Below are 16936 nucleotides of genomic sequence, written 5' to 3'. Positions count from 1 at the left end.
GGGGCACTGACCTCTTTTCCCTTATACTGTCAAATTAAAAAATGACAACAGCCAACACAACAGTAGCCTTCTGGTGGGAACCATAAATATATGTTGTATAATAAAGTTACATCTTATTGGCCACATCGTATAATAAGATTTCTGACTGGTTAATTCTTGGTACCAGAAATCCTTATATATAAGTACAGGCACCTGATTTTTTAAAAACTCACTTTGGACCAATAAGGGTAGGTAATTACTATTATTTTTCTTCTGTAAACCAATCAAAATTATCCTTATTTTGTCAGATCGGCAACAAATGTATTTTTTGGTGTGCTGTAGAATTTTAGTAATTACCTTATGTGTGCTATGAGATGAAAAAGGTTGGCGAGTCTCTCTATGGAGCATGCTCATGCCTTTCTCCACCCTCTCTCCCTAGGCATGGTTTCCTTGCCTCTATTCTCCTAAGCTCCAAGGTCCATTCTTTTGCCTCTTTAACTTGTTTCCTGAACCCATTCCTTCTACAGCTCACTTCTTCTACCTCTATGACTTTCAAAATAAACTTTCTCAAAACAACAACAAAAAACCCCAGCGGGTTGAAAATCGCTGTTCTAAAGCAACAAGATTATTTCAATGTTTCCTTCACTAAGACCAGTCAATCATACACATCTGTTTTATACATAATGGGTGCTCAATAAATGTTGAAAGTTAATCATGTGTTGACTTCTCTTAGAAGGGCAAACATATGGCACTAATGCTCTGATGCCTCTTCATAACACCGATTCATGTCATTCATTCATTCATTCATTCATTCATTCATTCATTCAGTCAGTCAGTCAGTCAGTCAGTCAGTCAGTCAGTCAGTCAGTCGTCAGTCAGTCATTCAAGTCATCCCCTGAGAAGATGACTTTAATCAACAACTTGAAAGAGATGAGAGCATGAGCCAAGGGGATAAATGAGAGTAGAGTAAGTCTAAAGACCCATGAACCCACAACCTGGGCATGTGCCCTCACCAGGAATGGAACCCGCCACCCTTCAGTGTACAGGAGGATGCTCCAACCAACTGAGCCACACTGGCCAGGGCCAGTCAATTCGTTTTAATAACCAATATATATCACTAGACTTTTACCTCACAAAAGCTGCAGAAGCAATTAAGGTAATTCCTTAGATTCTGTGAAAGGAAAAAATAAAAAAGATGGTTCTTCTTTCCTATATTGTCTTATTATCTGGGACAGTAAAATATAACTCCTAAATTCAGGAGGAGGATCATTGCAACTTGTCTTTTTCTTTAGCCTTTTCTTATATGGTCTACTTAAAATATATTTGATCACTGTAGTTGCCATTCTCTGGATCTTTGCCAAATTCTATGTACCTAATTTAAGTTAACCAATTGATTTTCATTAAATATTTGAACTGTGTCTCACCAATGCACAATTATCTTGTGTTTTCCTATATGCTTAATTCCTATTTGTGTGTCACATATTTTAGTGACAATATTACATGATTGACATTAACCTTATTTTCATTTAAATGCAGACACATTTTCTCCCTACAATTCCAGTTTTGTTTTCTATTTACCATATGGCTTTCTGGAGTTTTTACCTGAGTAAATTATTAATACGCAATTCAATCATGTCCTTGTCTATAAATCTTTATTATTATTATTATTATTATTATTATTAATATTCCTCACTCAAGTACGTGTTTAGTGAGAGGAAGGGAGAGAGAGAAACATCTTTGTAAGAGACAAGTGCCCTGACCAGGGATCGAACCCTAAATCCAGTCATGTGTCCTAGCCGGGAATCAAACTGGCAATCTCTTGGTGCAAAGGACAGCGTTCAACCAACTTAGCCACTTCAGCCAGGCTACACAGATCTTTAAAATGTACATAGGCTTTATGAATTGTAATCCAGTTCTTTAACACACCTCACCCACTGGTGAATTCTGTATTTTGTTACACAAAATGTTATACATTTAAAAGCGAGTCAGATTTCAAATAAGTCACATTCCCTTATATCTTGTCAATGACTCTTTACAAACAGGTGTCTATAATTCTAATTTTTCAAAAGTGTTTATTGTGAAACTGAAATACCAAGAATTTTGCTTGCTTCTTTTAATTTTTTCAAATCTAGAATGATATATTGAGGATCTAGATACATGGTCCTACAGTAATAAAACTATCTTATTGTAACCTGGACCAAAATTATTTGGCGAAAACTTTCACCTATGATTTTTGTGCTAAACCAGATAGAGTAATTATCTATTCAGTTATTTCACTATTTTGTCCATCTTCATGGCTTTGCTTCCTTAGTTAGAAGACATCGCAAGCTACCATTTCCACTGAACATTTCCCACCATCACTTGTCATGAAAATTGCCTAAAACAAGATCTTCCATCTAGTAGCAACACTTCCAAACTTCTCTATTTCAGTTAACTGCTTTCTTCCAGTCTCCTCAACTTGAAATCCTGGAGACATCTTCTATTCTTTTCTATCTCATCCATCATATTTATCAGGCCTATGTCCTTTCTTTCCCAAGTCTCTTGACTCCTTCCCAGCTTTTTCTGTTCCATGGCCAACATAGTAGACCAGGCTCTCATTATCTCATATGTTGAAAATTTTAGAACACTCCAGCTGATATGTCAGCTTCATTCCTCCCCATTACACTCTAGTCCTCCTAACTCTGTCAGATTAGCTGTCTAAGATTTAATTTTCATTAAGGCATTCCATTATAAAATGACTTCCCACTGCCCATAAGATGAAAGTCAAATTCCTAAATCCATCATTCAAGGTCTTCCATAATTTGCCTGTATAACTCTGTAGTTCTAACTCCAACTCTTCCCAGTAACCAACTCCCAGTTCTAGTCAGATAGGTACTCACAGGGCTCCCCATGCATTGATTGCTGAATCACATTTTACACAATGCCAGAAATTCATACACATATAATTAAGCTTCTTTTGCAAACGTAACTACTATCCTTTACAATTAGGGTTAAAGTAAGGAGATTTCAGTTCGATTCCTGGTCAGGGCACATGCCTGAGTTGCAGGCTCCATCCCCAGTTGGAGGCATGCTGGAGGCAGCCAATCAATGGATCAATGATGACTCTCTCATCATTGATGTTTCAACTCTCTCTCCCTTCCTCTTCTCTGAAATCAATAAAGATACACTTAAAAAAAAAAAAAAAAAAAAAAAGAGACATTAAATGCTAAAACCAAAAGTGGTTATTTTCACTTAGTAGGATAAAAGAAGTGAGAGGTATGCAAATAAAGAAAATAAAGGGGACTGGGAAGGGGGATGGGATGGGGTAGAATGGGTCATTGAGGAGAAAAAGGGACATCTGTAATATTTTAAACAAAAATTTTTAAAAATTTTAAAAAATAAAAAACAAAACAAAATAAAATAAAATAAAATAAAGGGAAATAGAGTGGTGTATCTTCCACATTTTATAGAATAAAAACTGATGGCTTGAGAGGTTAAATGACGTGCCCAACTTTCCATCGATGGGGATTTTATACCTCTAAGCAGTTGTAGAATATAAACTAAATAAGTTTTCAAAAGAGTTGTATCATGTAGTTTTTATAGTTAAGATACATTTCATCTAAATATGCAAGGAAATTTCAAATAAATTTATCTTCCAGGGCCTCTTTTGTTTTAGCCATGAGTCTGAAAAATACTAAATACTAGGCCAGCTCACCATCATCTCTCACCTTGATTTTTGCTAAGGTCATAACTGGTCTCTCTGCTTTTACCCTTGCCTCCTCATAGTATATTCTCTACACAGTAGCCAGACTGATCCTTAGAAAATGTAAATCACATCATGTCGCCCAGCCAAGCATGGCTTAGCAGTTGAGCATCGACCTAGGATCCAGGCGATTGGGGTTAGATTCTTGGTCAGGGCACATACCCAGGTTGGGGCCTCAGTCCCCAGTCAGGGGCATGCAGGAGGCAGCAGATCAATGACTCTCTCATCATTGATGTTTCTATCTCTCTATCCCTCTCCTTTCCTTTCTCTGAAACCAATAAAAATATATTTTAAAAATAAATAATCACATCATGTCATTTTCTACTCAAAACCCTTTTATAGCATTCCATATCATTCAGAGTAAAATCCCAGATCCTCCTAACACCTACCAAATTTGGTCTCTGATCTTATCTACCCTCTCTGCCTTACTTTGATTTAGCCACACTGGCCTGCTTGGTCTTTCTTCAAAAAGCCAAGCATGTACCTGACTCAGGGTCTTTGCACTTGATATTCCCACTGCCTGAAATGTTCTTCTCCAGATAGCCAGACAGCTCACCTTCTGATCCCCTCTGCATAATTATCATCTTATCAGAGAAGGCTGTTCCTGAACACCCTGTAAATGTGTCCTCCTCTCATATTTACCCCTTCGCTTTCTCTGTTATCACTTTCTAAAACTCATACTAGTTGGATATTGGACCTACTCCATTCCTTGCCTGGCTTCATTTTTTTCACAGCACTTGTCACTACCTGACATCATTTGTTTATTTTATGTCTATCCCCAATCTCATTCCAGAAGTGCCCCTAAAACAGTGATTTTGTTTAATTTGTTCATTGCTACGTCCCAAAGGTCTGGCACATGGCAGGTGCTCAATAAATATTTATTAAAAGAACAAATGAATATTTTACATATTTTACTCCTCTCTCTTTTGCTTTAGTATTTACTTAAATATTAACTAAATCTTTCTGTAGTAATACTATCCATCACTCTTTGGTAATTCCCCAAATCAATTAACATTCTATTTAATGATAGAAAATTATTGTTATTTGTTCCTTTCCCCCTAATTCTTGAGCAGTGCTGTTCTATAGAACTTTCCATAATGACTGAAGAAATATCTATATCTACACTAACATGGTAGCCACTAGCCACATGTGATTATTGCACTGTTCAAATGTGGCTAGTGTAATTGAGGGACTAAACTTTTTATTTAATTTTAATTTAAATAGCAACATGTAGCTAGTGGCTATTATTATATTGGACAGTACAGTTTTGAACAATATAACTTTTTAGTGTACCAATTACACATTTCATAATTTTACATTTTTTAAAAATTTCTTCATGGTAACAACATTATTTTCTTTACTGTGACACAAGTAGCTTCATATTCCCATTTACATTTTTTTTTCACTGCTTTCTTTCCAATTTAAACTTTTACTTTGGAATTTGTTGTGTGCATTTCAAATAGTAATATAAGTAAGTAAGATAACCAAATAAGTAAGATAACCAAAACTTTTAAATAAAAGGAATAAAATGCAACTTCCATCATAAAATTTAAAATTGGGAAATTCATTTTAGTCGATGTTGTTTGGCTACTCAAAAGCCATTCCTGACAACCTCCTTCTCCTCTGTACCTTCCCATGATAGAAGCTAGAAACACAAGTACTTTCCTAGCCTCCCCTGCAGCAAAGGGTGGCCACATGACCAGATATGACCCATGAGATACAAGTAGACATTTACTAGGAAAGTTTTTAGTATCCTGACAAAAAGGAACAGACAATAAAATACTACTCAACAATAAAAAGTCCAACCTCTTGATTGGACTTATATATAACACAGGAGAATCTCAAAAGTATTTTGTTGAGTAAAAAAAATCCAAACAATTGTATATATTGTGTGGTTTTCACTTTTATGAAATTCAAGAAGACAAATTAAGCTTTACTGATAGAAATCAGAACTATAGTTGCCTCTGGGGTGGGTGAGGAGACTGTCTGAAAAGGAGCACAAGGGAACTTTCAGGGGTGATGGAAATATTTTATGTGTTGATTTATGCGATGACCACATTAGTATATACATTTGTCAACACACATTGATCGGTATGTTTAAGATATTTTCATTTTCCTACATATAAGTTATACCACAATAAGAAAGAAAGAAAGAAAGGAAAAACACCAGAGATGGCTCATGTTCCCCTCAGACATCACCCTTTCTTCTAGGATGTGATTCCTGGAACTGCCACAATCATTTTATCTATGCAGAAAGACCAAGAGAATTGCAGAGATACTGACTGTAACATTGCTAAGCCACTGAACCACTACAATAATTGCTCACCTCCAGACTTATGTCAGGAAAGCAAATCATTTCTTTTCAGCTACCATACCTGGTTTAATCAAAACAATTAAAAATATATTTCACCTTGACTTTTGAATGAGCCTAGTGATGTAATGATTTCATATTATGTGATTTGTTTATATATCACATCTCACCTAATGGGATTCTATAAAGGCCCCAAATGGCTTATCATCATAGAAGCACTGACATGTGACAATAGGCATATCAAGGAAATGTACCTCATTATTGATTAAATATTAATAATGATAAACTAGAATGTACACATAAAATTTAGGTATTGGGTTTTAAAATAAATAAATAAGAATAAAGAACAAGATGTTATATAATATTCTTTTGTTTTAGAATTTCAGACCCTAAAAGGGAATAAAACTACAGTTGCTAAAACAGGAAGAAATTATGAAACCCCAAAAGTTCAAATTGCCCACCATAAGAATAATTGTGACAGCTAATATTTGTTGAGTGTCTACCAAGTACCTATCAGTCATGTACTAAATGCTTTCAACATAATTCTAACAACTCTATGAAGAATGTATTATCTCCATTTTGGAATGGGGAGATTGAGCTAGAGAGAGGTTAAGCAACTTTTCCAAAGTTGTGGGGCTGATAAAAAGCAGAGGCAGGCCTTGATTTTGGGTTTTTCAGATAGTAAAGTTTAGTGCCCTTAACCATGGCTATGTTTACTTTCTCTGTGTCACCACAGGACATTGCATCACAATTTGGGGGTAGGAGGTTAAAGTAGGATTTTAAATTAATTAACTTATTTTTGCCTAACAAATATATGAAAGGGATCTTGACAATTTTTGGCCCTCATTAGGGTGTTCTTATAATTGTAAATTTTAAAACTTGATTGCCTTATAAAAATTAAAAGACAAGCCTGGTCGGTGTTGCTTCGTGGTTGAGTGTCGACCCATGAACCAAGAGGTCACTGGTTTGACTCCCTGTCGAGGAATATGCTCCAGTTGTGGGCTTGATCTCCAGTAGGGGGCATGCAGGAGGCAGCCAATTGATGGTCCTATCTCATCAATGTTTCTATCTTTCTATCCCTCTCCCTTCCTCTCTCTCTAAAATCAATAAAAACATATTTAAAAAATTAAAGGACAATTTTACTTTCAAACTAAAGAAAGATATTGTGGCTATTAATCATAGTTTTGTAGACCACATTACAATTCTGTAGCTTGACACATTTCATAATCTATCCTGATTTTAACATTTAAATGATGGTAAAACTTTAATAAGATATTAGAATAATTAGTTATAATCAGTTAAGAAAATAGAGTCTCAAAGAATTCAAAAGATTATTATATATAACATCTACAGTAAAACTTTTTCAAGGTAGCTAGAATATTTTCAGTTTTACAATTTCATCTTCATAATCTTTATAAGACAGTAGTAGCACAATTGCAAAACATTAATTAAAACTAGTCAGTGATAAAGTGGTTTCAAAAGATTAAATAACCTTTCTTCCAAATAAGGAAAAAATCAGAGGCTTTTTGAGAAAACATTAATAAAATTATAAAAATAGAGACTAGCACCTCCTCCTTCCCCACCCAGTTGCCTAACGCATTTGGAAAATTCCCATAAAAATATTTTAACTGAATATAGTTTTGGGTTAAGTCATGAAGATTTGCTGCTATGCTAAGCTCCTTCATTCTCAGAAAACAAAAACAGCATTTATAATTCAGTATTCAGTTTCTTCAAGGTTGAGGAATGAGAAGAGACAAGAATAAAGAATTGTTGCCCTACTGAATTAGTTTTAACTTGTGTGTATGTGTGTGTGTGTGTGTATATGTGTGTGTGTGTGTGTGTGCGTGCGCGCCCCTTACCTGCCGTTGAGTCAGCTCAGACTCCTGACCACTATAAATAAGTGATTCCTACAATGTCCTTCCTCAACAGCCCTGCTCAGCTCCTGTAGTCTTATGCCCATGGCTTCTTTTATGGAATCAATCTATCTCATATTTGGTCTTCCTCTTTTCTAGCTGTGTTCTATTTTTCCCAGCATTATTATCTTTTCCAAAGAACATTGCCTTCTCATGATGTACCTGAAGTAGAACAGCTTCAGTTTTGTCATTTTTGCCTGCAGTGATGTGTCAGGCTTAATTTGCTCTAGTACTCATTTGTTCATCTTTCTGGTGGTCCGAGATATACATAGAGCTCTCCTCCAACACCATCTTTCAAAGCAATCATTTTAAAATCAGCCTTCTTCACTGTCCAACTTTCTGTATATAGTAATTGGGAGTAAAAGGGTATAGATGGTCTTAGCCTTGGTCTCTACTGACATATCATTGCCCTTGATGATCTTTCCTAATTCTTCCACTGCTGCCCTTCTAAGTCTCAGCCTTCTCTCGGTTTCTTAGCTGCAGTCTCCATTTAAGTTAATGACTGAACCAAGGTAGGCAAAATATTTAACAATTTCAATGTCTTCATTGTTTATGTTAAAGCTGTGTATTTCTTCTGTAGTCATGGTTGTAGTCTTCTTGATGTTCAAATGTAGTCCTGCTTTGGCACTTTCTTCTTTCACTTTCACCAGAAGTTGCTTCAAATCCTTGTTACTTTTTACCAGTAAGATGGTGTCATCTGCATATCTTAAATTATTGATATTTCTTCCACCAATTTTCACTCCTCTTTCCTTTGAGTCTAGCCCAGTTTTTCATAAGGTATGTTCTGTGTGCAGATTAAACAAATCAGGAGATAAAATGCACCCTTATCTGACACCTTTGCCTGTAGGAAGCCATTCTGTCTCTCCATGTTCTGTCCTGACAGTGGCTTCCTGTCCACAATACAGGTTACACATCAGGACAATCAAATGCTGAGCAACCCATAGCTTTTCATGATCAATGCAGTCAAAGGCTTTACTGTAGTCTATGAAACACAGACTAACTTTCTTCTGAAATTCTTTGGAGCACTTCAACTAATATTCTCAATTAGATCTTGAAGAATGCCTCTTCCTTTTCTGAATCCAGCTTGAACCTTCAGCATTTCTTGCTCTATTTAGTTTCTTACGTAAGTCTTAATACATATATATTTAGTGGTCAAGCCTTAATTATCTAGCTCATATAAACATCCAAGTTTTAAACTCTGGTACTTGTCCACATTGAGCTTCCAGCAACTTGTCAATTACAGTTCAGGTTTTCCTACCTCAGCACTGGTTCCCACAACCATTTCCACTTAGTCTCTGCTCTGAGCCACGACTTCTTGGGTTCACCCGTCTCTCCAATCTTGGGGGCAGCCATCTGCCCTGTGTCCTTACCTCTTACGGATCCAAGAAGAGTTATTGATTCTACTTATTACTACAGACTTCTAAGCTCCTTACATGTGGAACTAGAAACTGTAATTCATATCTAGAAATTTTGAATCAGACAGGTCCTAGACTTGTAGGTGCCTGGAATAGCTGAGGTTAGGGTGAGGTGCCAAACTGATACAGGAAGATTTAGTAAACCTCTGACTCCATTTCCCTTCTTGGCTTCCAGAACTTTTGAGGCTAGACATATATTCCCAGATGGATATTGTGAGAATCCCCTCTTAGGAAATGGATCAATCCAAAAGAAGATACAAAAGTCTTTAACTGGCAGCCCTCTAACTCACTAGCCCTGCCAAATCATCCTTAGAGGAGCCCACTCATCACAAGTCCCTGCCAATATTAATGCACATAAAAACAGATAATCAAGAATTATCAGGAGGGAATTTTTAAAATTCTCATCCAAGGACTGAGGACATTTTTTCCATTGATTTTTAGAGAGTGTGGAAGGGGAAAGAAAGGAGATAAAGACAGAGAGAGAAAAAGAGAGAGAGAGAGAGGGAGAAAGACAGAAGAGAGAGAGAGAGAGAAACATCGATCTGACAAGTGATATATCAATTGGTTGCCTCCCACACAAGCCCCTACTAGGGGTGGGGGTCAGGCCTGCAACCCAGGTACGTGCTCTGTAATTCAACCCATGACCCTTCAGTGCACAGGCTGATGCTCTAAACATTGAGAAATGCTGGCTAGGGCCCAGGAGGAAATTTTTAACGTGAAAATCGGGAGCCAAAATAAATAAGGAACTTAGAAAAAACAGAGACAGTATAGAGAGTGAAGAAAAAAATTTAAAGCACATGTAATTTACATCCCCAGAGATAAAGAGAGGGTATTGACTGTGTACACGATCAGAAACAGGAAGCTATTAAAAAGTAATACTCAGTGACCAAGAACAGCTCTTAAAAAATAAAAAGAATTTTAGAAAATGAAAAAATTCAAAAGAAGAGTGGGAAAATATCCTCCAGGAAATTTTCCAGAAAGTAAAACAAGACAGAGAAGGAAATAAATAAGAAAAGATAAGAAAGTTAGAGGTCCAACACTCAACTAGTACAAGATTTTAGAAAGTGATAACAGAGAAAGCAGAGAGGATAAATATAAGAGAAATAATATATGAGAATTTACCAGAACTAAAGAGCATGACATTCCATCTTGAAAGAGCCTGCAGGTCACCTAGCATAATGAATGAAAGTACTATGGTAAGGAAATCACTGAGAAATTGCAGAGCTCTGGGGATAGAGAGATTTTGTATTCTCATCTCCCTTGCCTCTTCCTTCTTTGTCCTTGCTTAAGAAAACCACAACACTGGTGAAATCCAACTCTAAGCTCACTCATTGTCTGTACCCAAACCCCCGAATAAGGCTGCAGGAAGACCATGCTGACTGGTTTAACTGAATGGCACTAACCCCAAGGGGCTCCTAATGCTGCTTTACTCGTACTGTATTTCCATGATTCATTCTCTCTCCTAATGACAATGTCATACCTTCTTCTCGTTCATTAAACTCCAACCATCACTAGCATCCTCATTTTCAGCTAACAATCTTGCTTTCTCTTGTTGAGAAAAGTTTGGAATAAATTAAAAGAGATCTTCCACAAACTCGCTATCACAACAATATCCTTTTACCTGCCCCATGAGGCCCATGTTCTACCTTCTGCTGTTACTTTTGATGAACATTCCTAGCAAAGGACAACTTCTCTGTTTGTGCATTAGACTTCATCCCTTCTTGTCTACTCAATGAGACTGATTGCCCCAGTAATTCTCCCCTTTCTCTCCTGAATCATCAAATTTTCTCTCTAAAGGATCATTTTTCATTAGAGTACAAATATGTTCTCTCTCCCTCCCCTCTTCCTTCCCTCTCTCCCTTCTTGTGTGTGTGTGTATTTGTTTATTTGTATAAAACCAACCTTCACTTCTCCAACTGCTGCTCTGTTTTTCACTTTCACTTCTCAGCAGCATTCCAGCCATCTGCAATTTCTCTCTGCCTATTCTCTCTTAAACCCACTCTAATCATTTTTATCTGCATCATGCCATTGAAACTGCTCTACTCAAAGTCTCTGATGATCTACATTCTGCCAACTGATGGCCATCTCTAAGGCCTCATCTTCCTCGATCTATCAGTAAGGTTTGACACAGATGATCCTCCCTGAGAACACTTCTTCACTTGACTGCAGGGACACATGACATTTACCTAGTTTTCCTCTTAACTTTCTGGCTGCCTCTTTTCTGTATTTTCTATTGATTCCTTTTCAGCTCTTCAACCTCTAACTGATGGAGTGCCTCAGGGCTCAGTCCTTGGACTTTTATATCTACTCACTCCATGGGTGATCTCATCCAGGCACATGACTTCAAATATCACAGATATACTGATAACTCTTCAATTTATATCTCAGTTTGGAATTCTTCTTCGACTCTCTATTTGATATCTCCACTAGGTATGTCAAATTTAATATGAACAAAACTGAGCTATTGGTATATGCCCTCCAATCTTTTCCTCCCACAGGCTTTTCCACCTCAATTAAAGACAACTCCTTCTGTTTTTGAAGGTCAAAAATCTGAGAATCATGCTTGATTCCTCTCTTTCTTTCCCACTTCACATCCAGTAAGTCAGCAAACAGTGTTGCTATACCTTTAAAATATGCTGAGAATTTGACCATTTCTCACAACTCCACTACCACCGCTGTGATCCAAGCCACCATTACTTTTCACTTGGATTACTGCAATAGCATTCGAAGTGTTGCCCTACCTCTGCTGTCAGGTGATTCTTTACCCAACTACCAAAAGTCAGATCAGTCAGATTTCTGTCCAAAACTCTCCAATAGCATCTCAACTCTTTTAGAATAAAAAGCCAAGTTCTTGGAACTTACATGCATAACCCATGGGTACAGTCAATAGTGTGGTGAAAGCCTGGGGGGAATGCAGGGTGGACGGGATCAATGGGGAATATCTGTAATACTTTCAACAATAAAGATAAATTTAAAAAGAATGGGGGGGGCAAATTCTTACAAGAGCTGACTCTATTTACTTCTCTGAGCTCATTGCCGTTTACATTTTTCCTTGTTCACTTTTTTCTAGCCATGCTGGTTTCCTAATTGTTAATTAAACAAGACAAACACTCCTATCTCAGGGTCTGTGCACTTAGAGTTCTCTCTGCCCAACATGGTCATCCCCCGGATATGGGCATGGTTTGCTTCCTCACTTCCTTCAAGTCTTCACTCTAAGTTCCCTTCTAAATAAGGCCTTTCTTATTCAAATTTCCCCTTCCCTGCTTGAGTACTTATCACTATCTAATATACTATATTTTATTTATCTTGCTTATTATTTGTGCCCCCTACAAGAATGTAAGCTCCACAAAGGCAGGGATATGCCTTTCTATTTTCAGTGCTATAATCCCTGGCCTGGAAAAGAGAGTCTAGCACAGTAACAGCTGCCTGATAAATGTTTGTGAATGAATGCATGTAGGTTTTATAAAGGTCCCCATAGAGAAAGAAACAGATTCAGGGGTAAGAAAGGCATCATGCTTCTCAAAAGCAACATTGGAAGCTGAAAGACAAGAGACCAATGTCATAAAAAAAAATGGATGGGAAAATGATTCTCAGCTCCCTGGATTCCGAGGCAAATTGTTTTGGAGGGTAAATTAAAGACACTTCCAGATTTGCATAATTTCAAAAATATTCTTCTTATAAATTCTTTCTTAGGAAGCTATCAACTGATAGGCTCTATTAAAATGAGGAGAAAGAAAAACCCCATGAAGTAGGAAGATGTAGGTTCCTGGAAACCAGAATTCAACACAAGAGGAGGGGCAAAGGGAAAACTTAGCGTAATAATTAGTAAAATTCTAGGCTGTCATCATGCAGAAGGGCTGGAGAGTGACCTGTACTATAGGAGGGATGTTTCTGAGAAAAACAAAACAGAAAAGGACTCCTACAGTCCTGTAGTTCATGAAATAATTAGCAATAGGTAAATAGAAAACAAAACAACACTGTATAGCTTAGTTATAAGCAATATTTGTGTGGTAATAACAATGTAAATTAATAGCCAAAATGATTTGACTAAAATTGTAAGGTAGGTAGAAAAGAATGTGGAAGAATTACATACAGGAGCCAAATCCAAAATTTTCATTGTAAGAAGTTGATATATAAACATCTAAAATGGAATAATAAAAAAGCAGCATAAACATATTATTTAGAATTACGGATATAAATAGCTATAGGAAGAAATAAAAGAGTTGAATGAACTTGCTTCTGAAGACTGGGTGTGAGGGATTGAGAGAGACAGGGCCTTCAGAGTCTCCTATTCTTCATTATCAGCTTTACAGTAGTGTTTGATTTTTTTAGGTTATAAAAATGCAATTTCAATAAAAGTAAAAATAAAATTTAAGAAAGTCATGTAAAATGAAGACATCATATTGTAGAAATGTCACTTAGAGTTATAGAGGTAATAAAGAAATTAAACACAAATGGTAAAAGACAATGGTCACCTCTGAAAAGTGGGATTGGGGGCTGACTTTTCATGGCTATGGGTATGATTGTTTTTATAATGAAAACAAATGAGTAAGACCAAACTACAATACAGGCCGGCACATCGGATATCTGTGAGAAGGGGATAGTACTGAAAATTAATTGTGAATTAGCCTCCTTTCAATAAGCTCACTCTGACAGAACACATATGCTAACAGAAAGAAATTACTATTTTGAGAAAATGAACGTTTATGCTTTAATGTGATGTTACAATGATTTGACATTATGAAAACTCAGTCTAGTATCTTAATATCTACAAAAGGTGCCTGTTGGCTTAATAGGAGTTAACCAAATACTAAAATCCAAATTCAAAATTGTCTACTTGAATCAGAATGACCTTCCTGGAAGACTTAATCCTCTTGGGATTTTGTTCTAATCTTATGTTAGGAGCAGGCTTTCTCTAATACCCAGTGGAGTCATTTGAGTTCTGATACAGAAATATCAAAGAAATAGTAATGATAGGTAAGTATATGGTCAAGACTTCTGTGGGCTGCATGAAACCTACTCATTAAAAACACTGAGGTTACCCAGGGGGAAATATCTGTTTTTATTTTTTAAGATACTTAGACAAAAAATTAACAATGTACTTCAAGAATTCATTTTTTAAAAATTTTCTTTTAAAATGTTTTTATTTCAGGCCCTGGCCAGGTAGCTCAGTTGGTTAGAGCATCGTCCTGATATGCCAAAGTTGTGGTTTTGATCCCAGGTCAGGGCACATACAAGAATCAACCAATGAGTTCATGAATAAGTGAAACAATAAATCAATGTCTCCCTCTCTCTCTTTCTCATTTCTTCTCTCTCTTAAATCAATTATAAAAAATTTAAAAAATAAAATGTTTTCATTACATAATATTTTAATACATACTAAAACTATAACATGCATAAGGAATAAAGGAAAGTGATACAATGGGAACCAGTTAACCAGCCGCTCAGTTGAAGAACTGGGACATTTTCAATGTCATAGTAGTAACTCCCTGGGTGCTCCTTCCCTCATTGCTAAAGTAGCATTCTCTATAGCTGACTTCAGTACTTCCTGATATGATTCAAATTAATTTCCTCTGGCTCTGTTCTCTCATTTCTACTATTTTTATAAGTTCATAAAGCTTTTTTTATTTCATAAATAACACAATATCTTGTTTTCTGGTAAAGATTAATTGTATCTTCAAGGGCTTTTTTCCCTAAAATAATTTTAAAATGTACTTCCAGAATAGCTATTAGTAAATTTGAGGGCTAAACTTGAGTTTTATAACATTAAAATAACTATTATTGTAAAACAGATTTTGTTGTTGTTAATCCTTACCCAAGGTATTTTTTTCCATTGATTTTTAGAGAGGGTGGAAGGGGGGGAGGGAGGGGGAGAGAGAAAAAGAGGGAGAGAGAGAAACATTGGTGTGAGAGAGACATATTGATTGGTTCCCTCCTGAATGTGTCCTGACCAGGGCCAGGGTAGTGATCCCACAACCCAGGTACGTGCCCTTGACCAGGAATCAAACCCAAGACCCTTTGGTCCGCTGGTCGACACTCTAAGTGCTGAGCTACACTGGCAGGGTGTGAAACAGATTTTTAAAAAGCCAAAGTCTAATTATATATTTCCTTGTTTTATGTATTACATAAGGCCTGTATACACTATACAACATTTCTTCTCTTGTTATCATTATTATTGGCAACAGCTCTATATTACTTTTAATAATAGCATTATCAATAGAAATAAAATGATTTAACAGTTTTCATGATTTTTAAAAATATAATTCAAAGTTCTCTCTGCTACATGATGAATGGTTTTCTTGCTTGTCAACAAACCATGAAATGGTTACTATAAAATGTCAGATTGCTATCTCTTACTTTATATTTTCTATCTTTCAAATGCTGGAGTTTCCTGACATTTATAACATGAAAATAATATACTTGTTCTTTTATTTATTTTGGGGTACAAATGTGAAGTGGATCCTAGTCAAAAACATTGCTTCCTTCTCATATATCACTGTTGGGAATGAAAATTGGTACAACTTTCATAGAAGGCAATTTGGTTCCATTTGTCAAAATTGAAAATGCTCATACTCTTTGACCTAATAATTTCAATTCTAGGTTTTCATTCTATAAATAATGTTGCATTTGTGCAATACAAAATATGTGCAAATGAAGTATTTGTTGCAGTATTTTTGTAAGGGTAAAGGATGGGAAACATTTAAAATGCTCATTATTAAGAGCCTGTTTGGATGAATTATGATATACAATGAATTACTGCGTAAACAGTAGCTTGAATGATGACTTTTATATGTACTGATTTGGAACAACTTTTAAGAGTGAAAACTCAAGGAACAGAGATGAGTATATGGTATGCTACCTTATGTGTGAAAGGAGAGAAAAAGGGAAGGGAAGGGAAAGGAAGAGAGGAAATTTATACACATATTTGGCAAAAGCATGGATTATCATTGGAAGAATCTTAAAAAAACTGGGTATATTGTTTGCCTCCAAAGAGGGAAATCGGGTAATCGAGAAAAAGGAGAGAGATTTAAGTTTTTACCATATATTCTTTTGTATCTTTGTATCATGTGTATGTAAACTTTTCTGTACATGTACATACATATACACACATGTATATAATTTTAAAAACTAAAAGGAATATAGTCTCATGTCCTAGAAGAAATGCTGTGTGATACAATTTCCTCCTTTCCTGTACATCACTTGAAAAGTACTGAAGTTCTTCTGTTGACAAAGAACAGACATTTCTACCTTCACAACCAGCCTACACAACCATTGCTAAGTAATAAGACTTGAACCTCTTAATCTTAATGTTATAAAAGTGTTTGGCTGTGTAAACATGCCAATGCAGTTGGGCCTCTGCAATCTAAAGAGAAGTGGAGATTTGGTAGTTACAAAAGTGGAAAAGAATTCCCTTTGGAGGTTTGAATTGTTTGTGGCCCAAATTAAAGTAACTGCCAAATTGCTTCAATGTATTATGTACACAGTCTCAGCATGATCTTCTACCATAAGGCTATAATTATATCTCTGAAAATGGTTGAGTTTGCACCATATGAAATATGGAAAATGTTATAAAATG

The sequence above is a fragment of the Miniopterus natalensis genome, chromosome 10 (genome assembly GCF_054644295.1).
Source record: "Miniopterus natalensis isolate mMinNat1 chromosome 10, mMinNat1.hap1, whole genome shotgun sequence".
Classification (NCBI taxonomy): domain Eukaryota; kingdom Metazoa; phylum Chordata; class Mammalia; order Chiroptera; family Miniopteridae; genus Miniopterus; species Miniopterus natalensis.
This window is presented reverse-complemented; position numbering follows the sequence as displayed.